Source organism: Malania oleifera, chromosome 2 (genome assembly GCF_029873635.1).
Source record: "Malania oleifera isolate guangnan ecotype guangnan chromosome 2, ASM2987363v1, whole genome shotgun sequence".
NCBI lineage: Eukaryota > Viridiplantae > Streptophyta > Magnoliopsida > Santalales > Ximeniaceae > Malania > Malania oleifera.
This window is the reverse complement of record NC_080418.1, coordinates 22,449,902-22,463,766: the sequence shown is the minus strand read 5'-3', so window position 1 is coordinate 22,463,766 and position 13,865 is coordinate 22,449,902.

The following is a 13,865-nucleotide window of genomic DNA, read 5'->3' as shown; positions in this document are numbered from 1 at the left end:
GGTGAGACATGGTTTTTCCTGATAGAACCTGCCCTTTGATGTTACTTGCTTATGCTAATTATCAAAGTTATTCGCAAATTAGTCCCAGGGCATGGTTGCCTAAGCTGTTGGATTCGTTTGATCCTTTGTAATTATTGGGGTTCCTTTATTTTATTTTTTTTTTGATCGAAGATTTTGCTTGTTCGACATCTGCACCTTAATCGGTTCAACCTAGGTTTCCTCTAGTGTGGGAAATGATTTTTCATTTCTATAATAATATGTATCTTGAAATCTTTGTGCAGCCATGCTTCCCAGGGTTAAATCAAATATGCATAATGAAATAATTGTCTCTTGCTTGATAAGTCAACACCTGTCATTGGACCTCCGGTCAAGCCCTCAATCGCTCCTCCCGTCAAGCCATGATTCTCTCCTTGAATCTTGGCTGATATTACTACATTTACTATATATATATATATATTTGCATTTATTGTGTATATCTCCAATGTTCATCTCTGAACATGTATAAAGTCATGTATAGCTTCGTATCGTTTACGATTGAAATACACAAGATTAATTTCTTTCTTTATGGTATCAGAGTGTTCCGATTCTTGAAATCGATGTAACTTTTCGCTATTTGCAGATTGTCGATCGCAAAAGCCGCCTGCGCCTCCCTCTCTCTCTCTCTCTCTCTCTCTCTCTCTCTCTCTCTCTCTCTTTTTCTTCTCCTACTCCTACTGTACGCACATAGTCTCACCAAACCTAGATCATCTTTCTTCTGATTTTTTCAAATAATTCCTTCCCTTTTTCCTAATTTCCCATTACTCATTCTTGAGCTTCAATTTCTCCACCCAACACCCTTTCGTGATCTCTGATTCGCTATTGAAATCAGCAATCGCCTCAGATCGGAATTGCACCACAAATTTGATAGCTCCAGATCATACACATCGAAGTTAAGGTAGTTCGCCATCGCAGTCACCAAGCTTGACTTCCATATTCTCGGCGGCCCGAACAGCTTTAGAGTCTTCTTCTCCTCTTTCGCTGCTGTAGAAGCTCTTCTGGCCGCACGAGCGACAGTCCTTGTCATCCTCGTGCTTCAACTTCTACTGTGCTCTTTGCTCTTCTCCGGGTTCTCCTATCATCAGAATCAGATTCAGAAGTAGAGTCCTTCTAATCTTCATCTATCTTCGCATAACTCAGAAGGTGGTCGTCATTGTCGCCATTGTTTTCGTCTTCGTCGTTGTTATTTTTAGCACGCACATCTCGAGTTTTTGAGATTTGAAGTGGCTGCAATGGACGCCCCCTGAGTACATACAAATTCAATCTCGCCTGTGCATTGCACGTGCGCAAATATAGTTCTGTTCTTTGGTTCAGAATCTTCTCTTAATTTTTCTTTCTCTCACGCTCTTTTCAACCATGACTGAATCAAGTGCAGTCACGGTTATGTCCACTAGTGGAAATACTCATGTTGTCTCAATCAATACATCCACGCTTATTCCTCACAAACTTTCAAGCGGAGGAAACTATTCAATGTGGAACTCACAGATGAAAAATCTTTTTCTTGTGTATGATCTCATATGATTTGTAGATGGAACTCATCCATGCCCACTAATCGATGATCCAAAGTACAAAACTTGGATTTGTCAAGTTTGACTATTGCTTCTTGCTATCCAAAAGACTGTCACTAGACCAATAGGACCAATTGTATCTTAATGTAAAAATGCAGAGGAAGGCTGACGCAAACTCAAAACTTCCTATGCCAATAAATCCAATACTCGGATGGTTAGTCTAATTGACTCACTTACCAAAGTTAGTCAAGCAGGAAAGAGCATTTCTGAATTTATGCAAACTATTAAAACCATGATTGATGATCTTGCTATTGTTAGAGATTTATACAGAAAGACATGCTTTATGTAATTAGTTTTATTGTTTATTAATAACTTTTGTTATTGCATTTTAATGAGAATCTTTGTGAGTAATGTTTGTCTGACATTATCTATTTAATGATTATGCATGTGTGTCTTTTATTCTATATAGTAGATGATCTAGTATGTAGAGTACGACTTACACATAAAAGATTAGATCATCGGTTCTTATAAAATATAAGTTTATTATTCACAGTCTTAAATGGAATTGGACACACCATTGGTAGGACTGTAGCACAAGGTTTTAATAGGTCTATCTTTGTTGTGTCAGACACTCTACTTGTGCCAAACACCAATACTACAACTAATGCTATTGAATATATAAAAAAACTAAAGCAATGCAGAAATTAAAAATAAAAGACAGTAAAAAAACAAGACAAGAATTTAATGAGGTTCGAACAAACTAACTCTTCCTTTCATTCTGTCTTTGCAAATCTCCATGCCAAGTATCTTCTTTGCTTCACCAAGATCTTTCACCTCAAACTCTTGATTTAACTGACTTTTCAACTTATTGATTTCTTCCCTATTCTTTGAAACTATCAACATATTATCAACATACAAGAATAAATATATAAAAGATTCATTTTGTAGTTTGCAAAAATAAACACAAGGATTATGTTTATTTCTAATGTACTTGTGACCCATCATAAACTGATGAAATCGTTTGTACCACTGTCTTGGAGACTGTTTTAAATCATACAATGATTTCCCAAGTTTACATATCCAATTTTCTTTTCCAGCAACTTGAAATCCATGTGGTTGAGTCATATAGATTTCCTCTTCCAAATCACCATGTAAAAAATCTAGTTTTTACATCGAACTGAACTAGTTTAATATCAAATTGTGCTACCAAAGCCAACAAAATTCAAATGGAAGAATGTTTAACAACTGGAGAAAATATCTCATTATAATAAATATCTTCCTTTTGTGTGTAGCCCTTAGCTACCAATCTAGTTTTGAAGCGAATGTTATTTGCATCTGGAAATCCTTCTTTCTTTACATAAACTCATTTGCAATCAATTGCTTTCTTACCCTTGGGCAGTTGGGCTAGCTCCCAAGTCCGATTATGATGAAGAGGCTGCATTTCTTCATCCATCGCTCTTTTCCACTTGTCTGATTCAAAGATCCTCATTGCTTCTTTGAAAGTGTAAGGAACATTATCATCCACAACTAGAAGTGTATAGGCCACCATATTAGTATACTGAGCAAGTTTTCGAATTTCTCGTCTTGGCCTCTGAGAAACAATTGATTCTTGTTGTTGTGAAGATTCTCGAGTTGTAATCTCCTCTTCTTGCACACTATTTTTCATCGTAACTGGAGAGTTACCTTGTGTAGTCTCATTTCTCACTAGATTTCCCAAAATTGTCTCAACCTCCACCTGTTGTTGAGCACCACTGGTCTTCTCTTCAACTCGTGACTCCTTGCGTGTTGTTTTCTTTATCATCGCAAGTTCATCAAAAGTCACATCCCTACTTAAAATAATTTTTTTCGTCTTTAGACTCCAAAGACGGTATCCTTTGACTCCTGCACTGATACCTAAAAATATTTCTTTCTTGGCTTTTGGATCCAAATTAGATTCTTTAACATGATAATAAGTCATAATACCAAATACATGTAAAGAACTGTGGAGTTGGAAGTCTGGCGGGTTGTCTGATTTCAAAAGTTTAATATCAGTTTCGATTTAGATTTGCAGAAGCGAAGTATCGTGCTTCTTCCGACACACTTTTTCTGATTGGAGGTTACTTTTTTTTCTTTAATTTCATTTGTTTATTGTGTTCAGTTTTGGTGGTTAGCTTCGTTCTTACAGTTCAGTGTTCCGATTCTTGGTTTGTTCTTTCCTTAGTTCATGAGTTGTCACCTTTCCAATTTATTTTGTGGGTTGTGTTGTCTTCTTGATTGGTTTCGTTCGTTTTATTGTGTTCAGTTTTGGTTGTTGGCTTCGTTCTTACAATTTAGTGATCCAGTTCTTAGTTAGTTCTTTCCTCCGTTCATGAGTTGTTACCTTCCTTAATTAATTATCGTCTTGTTCGACGGTTAATGTTCTTCACTCGCTGGTTCCGATTGGAGTTGGTTTCAGTTCATGCAGGTTGTGGTCCATGTGTTCGGTGTTCTGTGTGACTTTTGAATTTCAAATTCCTTCCCTACACAACAATTCCAATTTGGCGCTTCCTTGACCGCCTGTGCACTGTGCGTTGTGCTGTCAACGTGCTTCAATCTATCATTGGGGTGGGTGATTTTGTCAGTGGCCCACGTGAGTTGATGTTGTTTTCAATGTTTGTCTACTGTTGTGATGCGTTTCTTTGTTTTAAAAAGTTTCCTCCAATCAATTTGATTTTTGAATTTTGAAATGCCTGTGTTGCACAGTCGGAGGGGTGAATTGCCTATGTGTCACACAGTAGGAGTGTGATTGAAGTAAGGTGGATGAATATTTCAGCTGTCTCCATCACCATTCGGTGAGTTGATACTGTGTCAAATACAGTGTCATTTTCCTGGGCAATGTTTTGGAGCGTTGGTCAACTGTTTTTTCCAATCTGTGTTCGGACATAGGGATGCAAATTTTTGAGATGTTTTCATCACCATTTGGCGATTGGGACGGTTCAGATATGCATGCTTTTGGTGACAATTTCAAAAGCTGTTATGATGGCCTCAAGGGTATGGCACAGTGGATAGGGGTTCGTTTCTGGTTGATGCTTCCAATCCCGAGTGAAGTGTCCTAGGTTACATGTTTTGATGAATGCAGATGGGCACTACAGTTTTGATTTTAGCCTGCTTCCAATGTGTCTTCAGCCGAAGATGCTTTGGTGATTTCCGTTGTTCTGATTGTGGTCTGAATGGATATGTTTAGAAATTTGACAGTAGGCTACTTATGGATTGTGTCCTTTTTCTGGGTGAAGGGTCTTGGGTTCGGCTCCTGGTTGATGCTCCCAATTGTATCCTTTTAGTCCCTAAGTGAAGGTTTCTAGGTGAAGGGTCCTGGGTTCGGTTCCTAATTGATGCTCCCAGTGCTATCCTCCTAGTCTCTAGGTGAAGGGTCATGGATGAAGGGTCCTGGGATTGATTCTTGGTTGATGCTTCCAGTTGTATCCTCCTAGTCTTTGGGTGAAGGGTCCTGGGTTCGATTCTTGGTTGATGCTCCCAGTTGTATCCTCCTAGTCTCTGGGTGAAGGGTCTTGGGTTCGGTTCCTGGTTGATGCTTCTTGTTGTATCCTCCCAATTGTTTTACATGTACTCCTACTGCTCGAGTAAGTGTGGTTGTGCAGGTGTTGATGCTATGATTGTAATGGTGCTTCGTTTATCTTTAAATTGATATGACTTTGAGATCCTAGGTATGCCCAGGTTTTTGTGTAACTTTTGTTACTTGTTTTGTTTCGAATTGGAGCTTAGGTCTCCTTTGTTTTTTATGTAGGTGGCCATTTTGCCTGGCCTTTTGATTGTATTGCTTTACAATTGTGATGGGGACTTGGTTTCCCCCTTTCCTGGGTATGCACAATGTATAGTGTACATGTCCATTTTGATCAATACAATTTACCATTTACTGATAAAAAAAAATACATGTAAAGAATCATAATTACTAGCAGACTTTTCAGACCATATCTCATAGGATGTTTTCCCTCCTATTGCAGATGATGGTAAACAATTGATGAGATGACATGTATATCTAACAGTCCCAGCCCAAAACCTTTTGTCTAACCCAGCATTAGACAACATACATAGAACTTTCTACAGCAAAATCCGATTCATGCGCTCTGCCACCCCATTTTGTTGTGGTGTATCTCTAACTGTAAAGTGTCAAGCAATGTCTTCATCTTGACAAACCTTCATAAACAGGTCACTCTTGTATTCACCACCATTATCTGATTTGAGCCTTTTAATCTTTCTGCTAGTTTGAGTTTCAACTAATTTTTCCACTTAAAGAAAATATCACTCACTTCATTTTTATGCTTCATAGAATACACTCAAACTCTTTTGGAAAAATCATCAACAAAAGTGACAAAATAATGCATACTACCCAATGAAACCATTTTTTGTGGGGTCACATATATCTGTATGGATGTAGTTTAAAATACCTTCGGCCTGGTGGATTGTAGTACCAAATTTCACTCTAGTTTGTTTTTTCAAAATGCAATGCTCATAAAATTCAAGTTTGCACACCTTTACACCCTTTAACAAATCTCGCTTAGTTAATTGTTGTAAAGATTTTTTTTCTGCATGTGTCAATTGCATATGCCATAACCTGGTTGTATCTGAACCTATATTTTTCTCAGAAACAACAGCTGCTGAGCCAATAACCGTACTACCTTGTAAATAATAAAAGTTATTTTTCCTTATTCCTTTCATCACCACCAGCGCACCTGATTTAATCTTTAAGGTTTTATCTTTCAAAATGATAGTGAACCCTTTAGATTTTGAGATTCTCAATGAGATCAGATTCTTCTTTAGACTTGGAACATACTTAACATCAATCAAGGTTTTAATAGTTCCATCTTGACATTTCAACTGTATTTATCTTATTCCAGTTATTTTATAGGTATTATCATTTCTAAAAAAAAACAATTCCACCATCTAATTCTTCAAAATTAGAAAATCATTCTCGATTGGGACACATGTGATAGGAACAACCAGAATCCAAAATCTACTTACCAAAAAAATGTGACGAAGATGTTCCAATAAGAGAAAAATCTTACTCACTTTCAACATCATTGGTTATATTGGCATTAGAATGTGTTTTGCCCTTATTCTTTTGTTGTAATTTAGGGCAATCTTTCTTCCACTGTCATTTCTCATGACAAAAGGTACATTCATCTTTAGTAGGTCTCCCACGAGATTTACTCCTCCCATGAGATTTGCTCCTCCTTCTAGGCATACGACTCTGTGAACGTCTCCTTATTATTAGTGCTCCTGTTGTTTCCTTAAAGACCCTTTGATCCTTCTTTCTGCTTTCAGTACTAATCAATGCAGTACAAACAACATCAAAAGTAACTTTATCTTTCCTATACAATAAAGTGGTGGTTTGATGTTCATAATCATCAGGGAGAGAATTCAGTAACAATATGACTTTATCCTCATCATTCACCTTTTCATCCAAATTTAACAAATCGGCCAAAATTTTATTGAAAGCATTTATGTGGTCACTAATCGAAATACTTGGTTAATACTGGAAGCGAAACAATTTCTTTTTTTTTTTTCAAATAGAGCTGATTTTCCAAACTGTTGGTCATAAATGTATCTTCCAATGTCTTTCATAATTTCTTTGTAGATGTCTGCCTCATAATACAATATTTCTAATTTTTAGCGAGACACAGACGAATTGTACAACATGCCCGACGATTGATCTTTTCTCAATTTCTGTCACTCATATCCACTGGTTTATCATCCAAAATAATATCCAATTCTTGTTGATACAGGATGTCCATCACCTCACATGGCCACATACCAAAATTATTGGTACCATCAAATTTCTCCACCTCAAATCGACCATTAGCTATCGTCTTTGACGATGATGTCAAAGCTGAAGGGGTTGGAGTTCGTGTGGACATAGTTTCTTCTACTGCTGCACTAGTTTCTATCATCTTCTATATATTCAATAGCAACCAACAAAGCAAAAGACTTAGGATGAATAGTATGTACCAACTGTGTCTACTCTGTTTTATTCTATGAAATTCCACTTTGTCCAGGCCGACCTTCAGGGATCGATTAAGCCACAATGGTCTCTGAGCACTCGCTTGGATAAGGTCTTTCTTAGGTATCAAATGTGGAATCAATGATCCTAACATAGAAACACCTCCATATCGACACTATTTAACCTAGTTCTGATACCAATTGTTGTGTCGGGCACCCCATTTGTGTCAAACACCAATACTACAACTAATGCTATTGAATATTTAAAAAACAAAAGTAATGCAGAAACTAATAATAAAAGACAGTAAAAAAATAAGACAAGAATTTAACAGGGTCCGTCTTGACTATGGGGAATGATATAGTTTCAACTCCTCGTGCTAGTACACTTTATGTATATTGAACATGACCGTCTTGGGATAATTGTTTTTGTACTGATTATATAAAACAATTAATACATTATGATTATTATGAGTGCTTATGCTCTTAATCTTGATATGATTATTGGACACGTGCATGTAGTGTTTATTACTTTAATTCATAGAAGAGTGAGATTATTTATGGGTCAATAAACTCAGTGAGTTGGTTAATGACATTATAAGTATGATGAACATTAATTATTGATGAAATCCACGTCCCGGTATCAGGATTGATGATACCCCCTTGATGAAACTTATAAATTTTGATCGTGTCAAACCCTGCAGGTGGATTTTGAATTCGACGCATCAAATAAGTCAAGTGGAAGGTCATAGGGAATTAATATGTCAATTAATTAAATTATCAGTAATTTAATTTAATTGACGGGTATCTATAATCTTTACATGGGGAGATAAATAAGCATTTAATAATAAGAACTCAAAATTTAATTTCGAATATGACAGGGAGTGCAATTATAATTCTTTAGTGGTATGAATTGTAATTAACGTAATTAAGGATTAATTTGAGTCGGATTAGGAATTCTTAATTACATTAGAAGCCCTAGTCATATCTGCCCAGAGGTCCCTACTATAGCCTATATACACGCGCTCCATTTAGCAGTGAGGGTTAGACGAAAACGCACACACAGAGGCAGACGTCTTCGTGAAAAGCAAACCCTAGCCACTGTTGACGAACCCACTCTCTGAGGAGTAAGGCATGTTCGAGGAATACAATAGAAGTTCCCTGGTCGTCATCAAGAGTTCTTCTTCGATCTCACAGATCTGTGAGTTCCTTTTCGTGCTTGCAGATTCAGGAGTTCTTCTTCGTGCTTGCAGATTCAAAATCAAATCAGAGAGATCTCACAGGTATGATCCTAATCACGTAATAATGATTTGTAAGATCGACTTTTTTATGTGATTCGGGTTCGAAAGATCGAATTTTTGTTTAACCTGGGTATGCAAGATCGTTTTTTTTTTTGGTTATCCGTATGCACTACAGCCAGATCTTAGGGTTATTCCGCAGCAAGCCCCTTCAGCTATAATTGGGCACAATATGAGTGATGGAGAAATAGTGGTACATACGCTTAATGGTCTTACCGATGATTACAAAGAACTCAAAGCTGCCTTACGTGCAAGAGAATCACCAATCTCCTTCGAAGAATTAGTGGAAAAACTTATGGATTATGAAACGAGTCTAAAGCAATAACACTCGACAGACTCTCACATCATTGCCCAATATTCACAAAAGCAACGCAACAAGAAAGGCAGAAACAACAATTTCTATACCTTTCAAAAACAGACACGATTCAGAGGAAACAATAATGGCTACCCAGGGAACAACAACAATCTGCTCTAACATAATTCCTATAGAAACCATGGCAACCAAAATTTTTCCAACAGTTTACAAAATCAAGGACTCTCATGAAACTTCTTAAATCAGAACTAGCGGTCTAACTTCAATGGGAATCAACCTCAAGTCGTTTTTCAATTGTGTGATAAGGCTGGTCATGTTGCCAAAGTATGCAAACCACGTCCCTTACCCATCAACTGGCCATAAGCTAACTTCACAACTCACGAAACTCTGAGTAAACAGTCAGGTTGGATAGTTGACTTCGGAGCATCTCATCACATCACCTTAGATTTGCATGACTTATCTATTCACTTTGAGTATCGTGGCATTGATGATGTCATGGTTGGAAATGGTAATAATGTTCCTATTACTCATATTAGATTTACCACTCTTAATTCCTATGATTCCATTTTCAACCCAATAATGTTTTGTGTGCACCCAACATCAAGAAAAATCTTCTTTTGGTCTCTCAATTTTGTTCTCACAATAACACATCTATTGAATTTTTTCCTGATTTTTTTCTTGTGAATGATCTAACCACGGTGGCATCCTTGGTGCGAGGTCGGAATAGAGGAAATGTCTATGAGTGACCGACTTTAGTTTGCAGCACAACCTCCACAACACTAGGCTCTCACAACAACCTTGTCCAGACCTTCCCTCCCAACCATCAGTCTCTGGCACAGTCGTCTTGGTCATCCATTTTCCAAAATTCTTCATCAAATAGTAACTCACTAGCTATTGTCAACGTGTTTAGTCTACATGCCTCCTTTGCTAAACACACAATGTCTATGAAAGTGTTAATGAATTGCATTGCTTCCATGTTTACTGCTTGCTTGCTTTCATGATTGCTTATTATTTCTGTTGCCATTTGATTGAATGCTAATGAAAGTATTTCGTGGATGAATGTTGGTAAATGATAGACTGGCTAGTTAAGTAAGAGTACTTTAGCTAGCGCCACATGACCCTTAGCATCTGTTCCACTTAAATATTGGTCCTTAGCATTTCAAGTCGTCATTTACCTCATCATCCGAATGCCCTCTCCAGTAACACGTCACCAATCTCCCTTCTCTCATCTCTTTAAGCAGTCACCTAATTATTTATCCTTAGAAACATTTGGTTGTTTGTGTCATCCATGTTTGCGACCCTATACCTCTCACAAACTCCAACCATGGTCCCATCCTTGTATATTCGTTGGCTACTCAACTCCACATCATGCCTATATGTGCCTTGATCCCTCCACCAATAAACTCTACATCTGTAGACATGTCATGTTTATGGAACACACATTTCCCTTTCAGAATAACAAATCCCATCCCGTGTCACCTTTCGCCTTACCTTCCTTCACCAATTGGATATCCAAATCAAGTGTCCATTCATGCATCTTCTCCTAATCACTTCCAATTGCCTGTCACCGGTACCCTTCGAGTTGATTCTATATCTCCACCTTTTACTTCTACTTCGCGTGGTGAGTTTTTTTTCTGATCGGACTAAATCTCCACACCAGGCCATTTCATTCTCGGGGCCCTCCTTCATGCCTCCATCGTTGGATGCATCCAATCCTTCCTAGGTAAGTATCTCATCTCCAATGTCCTCTCCCGCATCTATAAGTTCAGAAGAATGTCACCCTTATAATACCAGGCTACGTAATAACATTACAAAGACAAAACATATTTTTGACCTTCACACCACCACTACTGCCTCCACTATTGAACCTTCCACCTTCAAACAGGCCCAACAACACCTTTAATGGCAACAATTCATGAGCGAGGAATACAATGCCTTACTCTCCAATCACACATGGTCTCTTGTTCCATGCAATCCTACACAAAATGTTATTGGGTGTAAGTGGGTCTATAGGATTAAAAGGAATCCTGATGGGTCCATAGCTCGTTATAAAGCTTGCTTAGTGGCCAAAGGTTCCCATCAACGACCTGGGATAGATTGTTCTGAAACCTACAACTTAGTTGTCAAACTTGCAACTGTTCGGTTATTATTTACTTTTACTGTGACTAATGGTTGGTCTTTTCGCCAACTAGATGTGAATAATGCGTTCTTGCAGGGCTCTTTATCTGAGGCAGTTTTCATGGACTAGCCCCCTAGTTTCACCCACCCCGATCTTCCTGATCATGTCTGTTGCTTACACAAGGCCATATATGGACTTTGACAAGCCCTTCGCGCATGGTACCATGAACTTCGCGATTTTCTTATCTTGAAAGGTTTCACCAACTCTCAGTCGGATACCTCATTATTTATGCTCCACTCTTCCAACACAGTTCTTTATCCATTAGTTTATGTGGATGACATCATCATCATTGGATCCTTCGCTGCTTATGTGACTGCCTTCATCACTGTTCTTTCCATTCTCTCTTAAGGATCTTAGTAATCTCTTATATTTTCTTGGGGTTGAAGTTCACTTTACCTCTAATGGTTTGTTTCTGTCTTAAAGGAAATATTTCCAAGATCTCCCGCATCGAGTTAACACGGCCGATGTCAAGCCCGTCTCTACCCCTTTTGCAACTACTGAAGTTCTCACATTGTCAGATGGCTTTCCGCCAGCTGAAGTCACCTTGTATCGCCAAACTCTTGGGTCGTTACAATACCTCTCCTTGACACATCTTGACGTGTCCTTTGCTATTAACAAGTTGTCTCAATTCATGCATTCTCCTTCCACACTTCATTGGTCAGCTGTTAAATGCTTGCTCCGCTATCTAGTTGGAACTCTTGACTATGGCATCATGCTTTGCAAAAACTCTTCTTAGATACGTTATACATTTGCCGATGCTGATTGGGCTGGTGATCCTAATGATTGGACTTCAACCTCTGCTTATATTCTTTTTCTTGGCGCCAACCATCTCTTGGAGTTCTAAAAAGCAGAAGACTGTCACTCGCTCCTCCACCGAGGCTATATACTATGCCATTGCCTCTAGTGCAGCAGAAGTAAATTGGGTAATGAATCTCCTTCAAGAGTTGTGTGTACCTGTATCCCCTACTCCGGTCATTTATTGTGACAACGTGAGCGCTACTTATGTATGTGCCAATCCAGTCTTCCCTTCTCGTATAAACACATAGCCATCAACTTCCACTTTGTTTGTGATCAAGTTGCTACAAGTCACCTACGTGTTTCTCATGTTCATACTTCTGATCAACTAGCTGAGTCTCTTACCAAGCCACTGCCTCGCTTCCCCTTTCTTACTTATCGAACCAAGATTGGTGTCCTCAATGGCCAGTTGATCTTGCGGGGGCATGATAAGTCAACACTTGCCATTGCACCTCTGGTCAAGCCCTCAATCGCTCCTCCAATCAAGCCTTGATTCTCTCCTTGAATTTTGGCTGATATTACTGCATTTACTGTGAACATCTCCAACGCACATCTTTAACATGTATAAGGCCATGTGTAGCCTTGTATCATTTACGATTGATATAGCCTTGTATCATTTACGATTGAAATATACAACATTAATTTATTTCTTTAGAGCTCTCATTGGGCAACTCGTGTTAAAAATGAAAACAAAAATAAAAAATTTATAATAATATCCTAACAAGTTCTTTAGGTTCTTTAATGAGCTGCGATGCTTTTTAATTAAAATTTTTGAATTAGTGTCATTTTAGTTTTTATTTTAAGTACGAAAAAAATTGACGGTACAAAAGAGACAATATAAATAGTACTTTTACTTTTATTGGTTATTTTCTAACTTCTTACAGCCTCCCCTGTGATTAACTGAAAATTTGAAACTTGAGATTATTTTAATTGTTAATTTATTGTTCTTAGACTATTTAACTTGCACAATATTTTTTCAGCAAAGTTGATTCCAATATCTTTTTTCGTTTATAAAAATCATCATCCTAGTAGTTTTATCTTGAGACTTATCCAAGTTCTGCTCAGTTATGCCATAAAAATTAAAATTAAAACTTCTATGATTGAAATTATCTCAACTAACATTCCAATGATCGTATAGCACTCACACTTTTATTACTAATTAATTCCTATCCACTCCTGGAATTCTATGGTAAGTGTAATTCCTCCTAGATAATAAAATATGTTCACATGAGTTGTTAATTTGCTCTCCCCTTAATCCCACTAGCTTTATCTTTCACTCCTTTCTCTTTCTCTAAATTCCTAATTCAACAAGCCTAGCCTTTTCTACTCTGAGTATTGAGAGTCGGGAGATAAAAGTAAAAACAACTATTCCTTTTCCGAATAAGATGGAATATAGTGAAAATTTTGAAAGTTTAGGTAATTACTATTTTTTGTATGCTTTTAATTATTTCATTCAACATGTAATGACAAAAGAATAGACAATTTCAAGGTGAAATTTAGGAATACTTATTCACTTTGTATGTTGGGTAATAAACTCGTGAAAATTTTCACATTGTTTTGGTTTGTGGTGTCAACATAACTAATGGTAATTATCTTATAATAACTAATCTATTCCTAAGAATACACATTCCAAATGTAAGGTTAAAGTTGCTATCTTTTGATATCATAACATCACCATACTCCTCAACATGTTTTACTTAACAAATTTGATCAAGTACTCGAGCCTAGTTTAAACATGCTATAGATCTTGAATAAGATGAAGC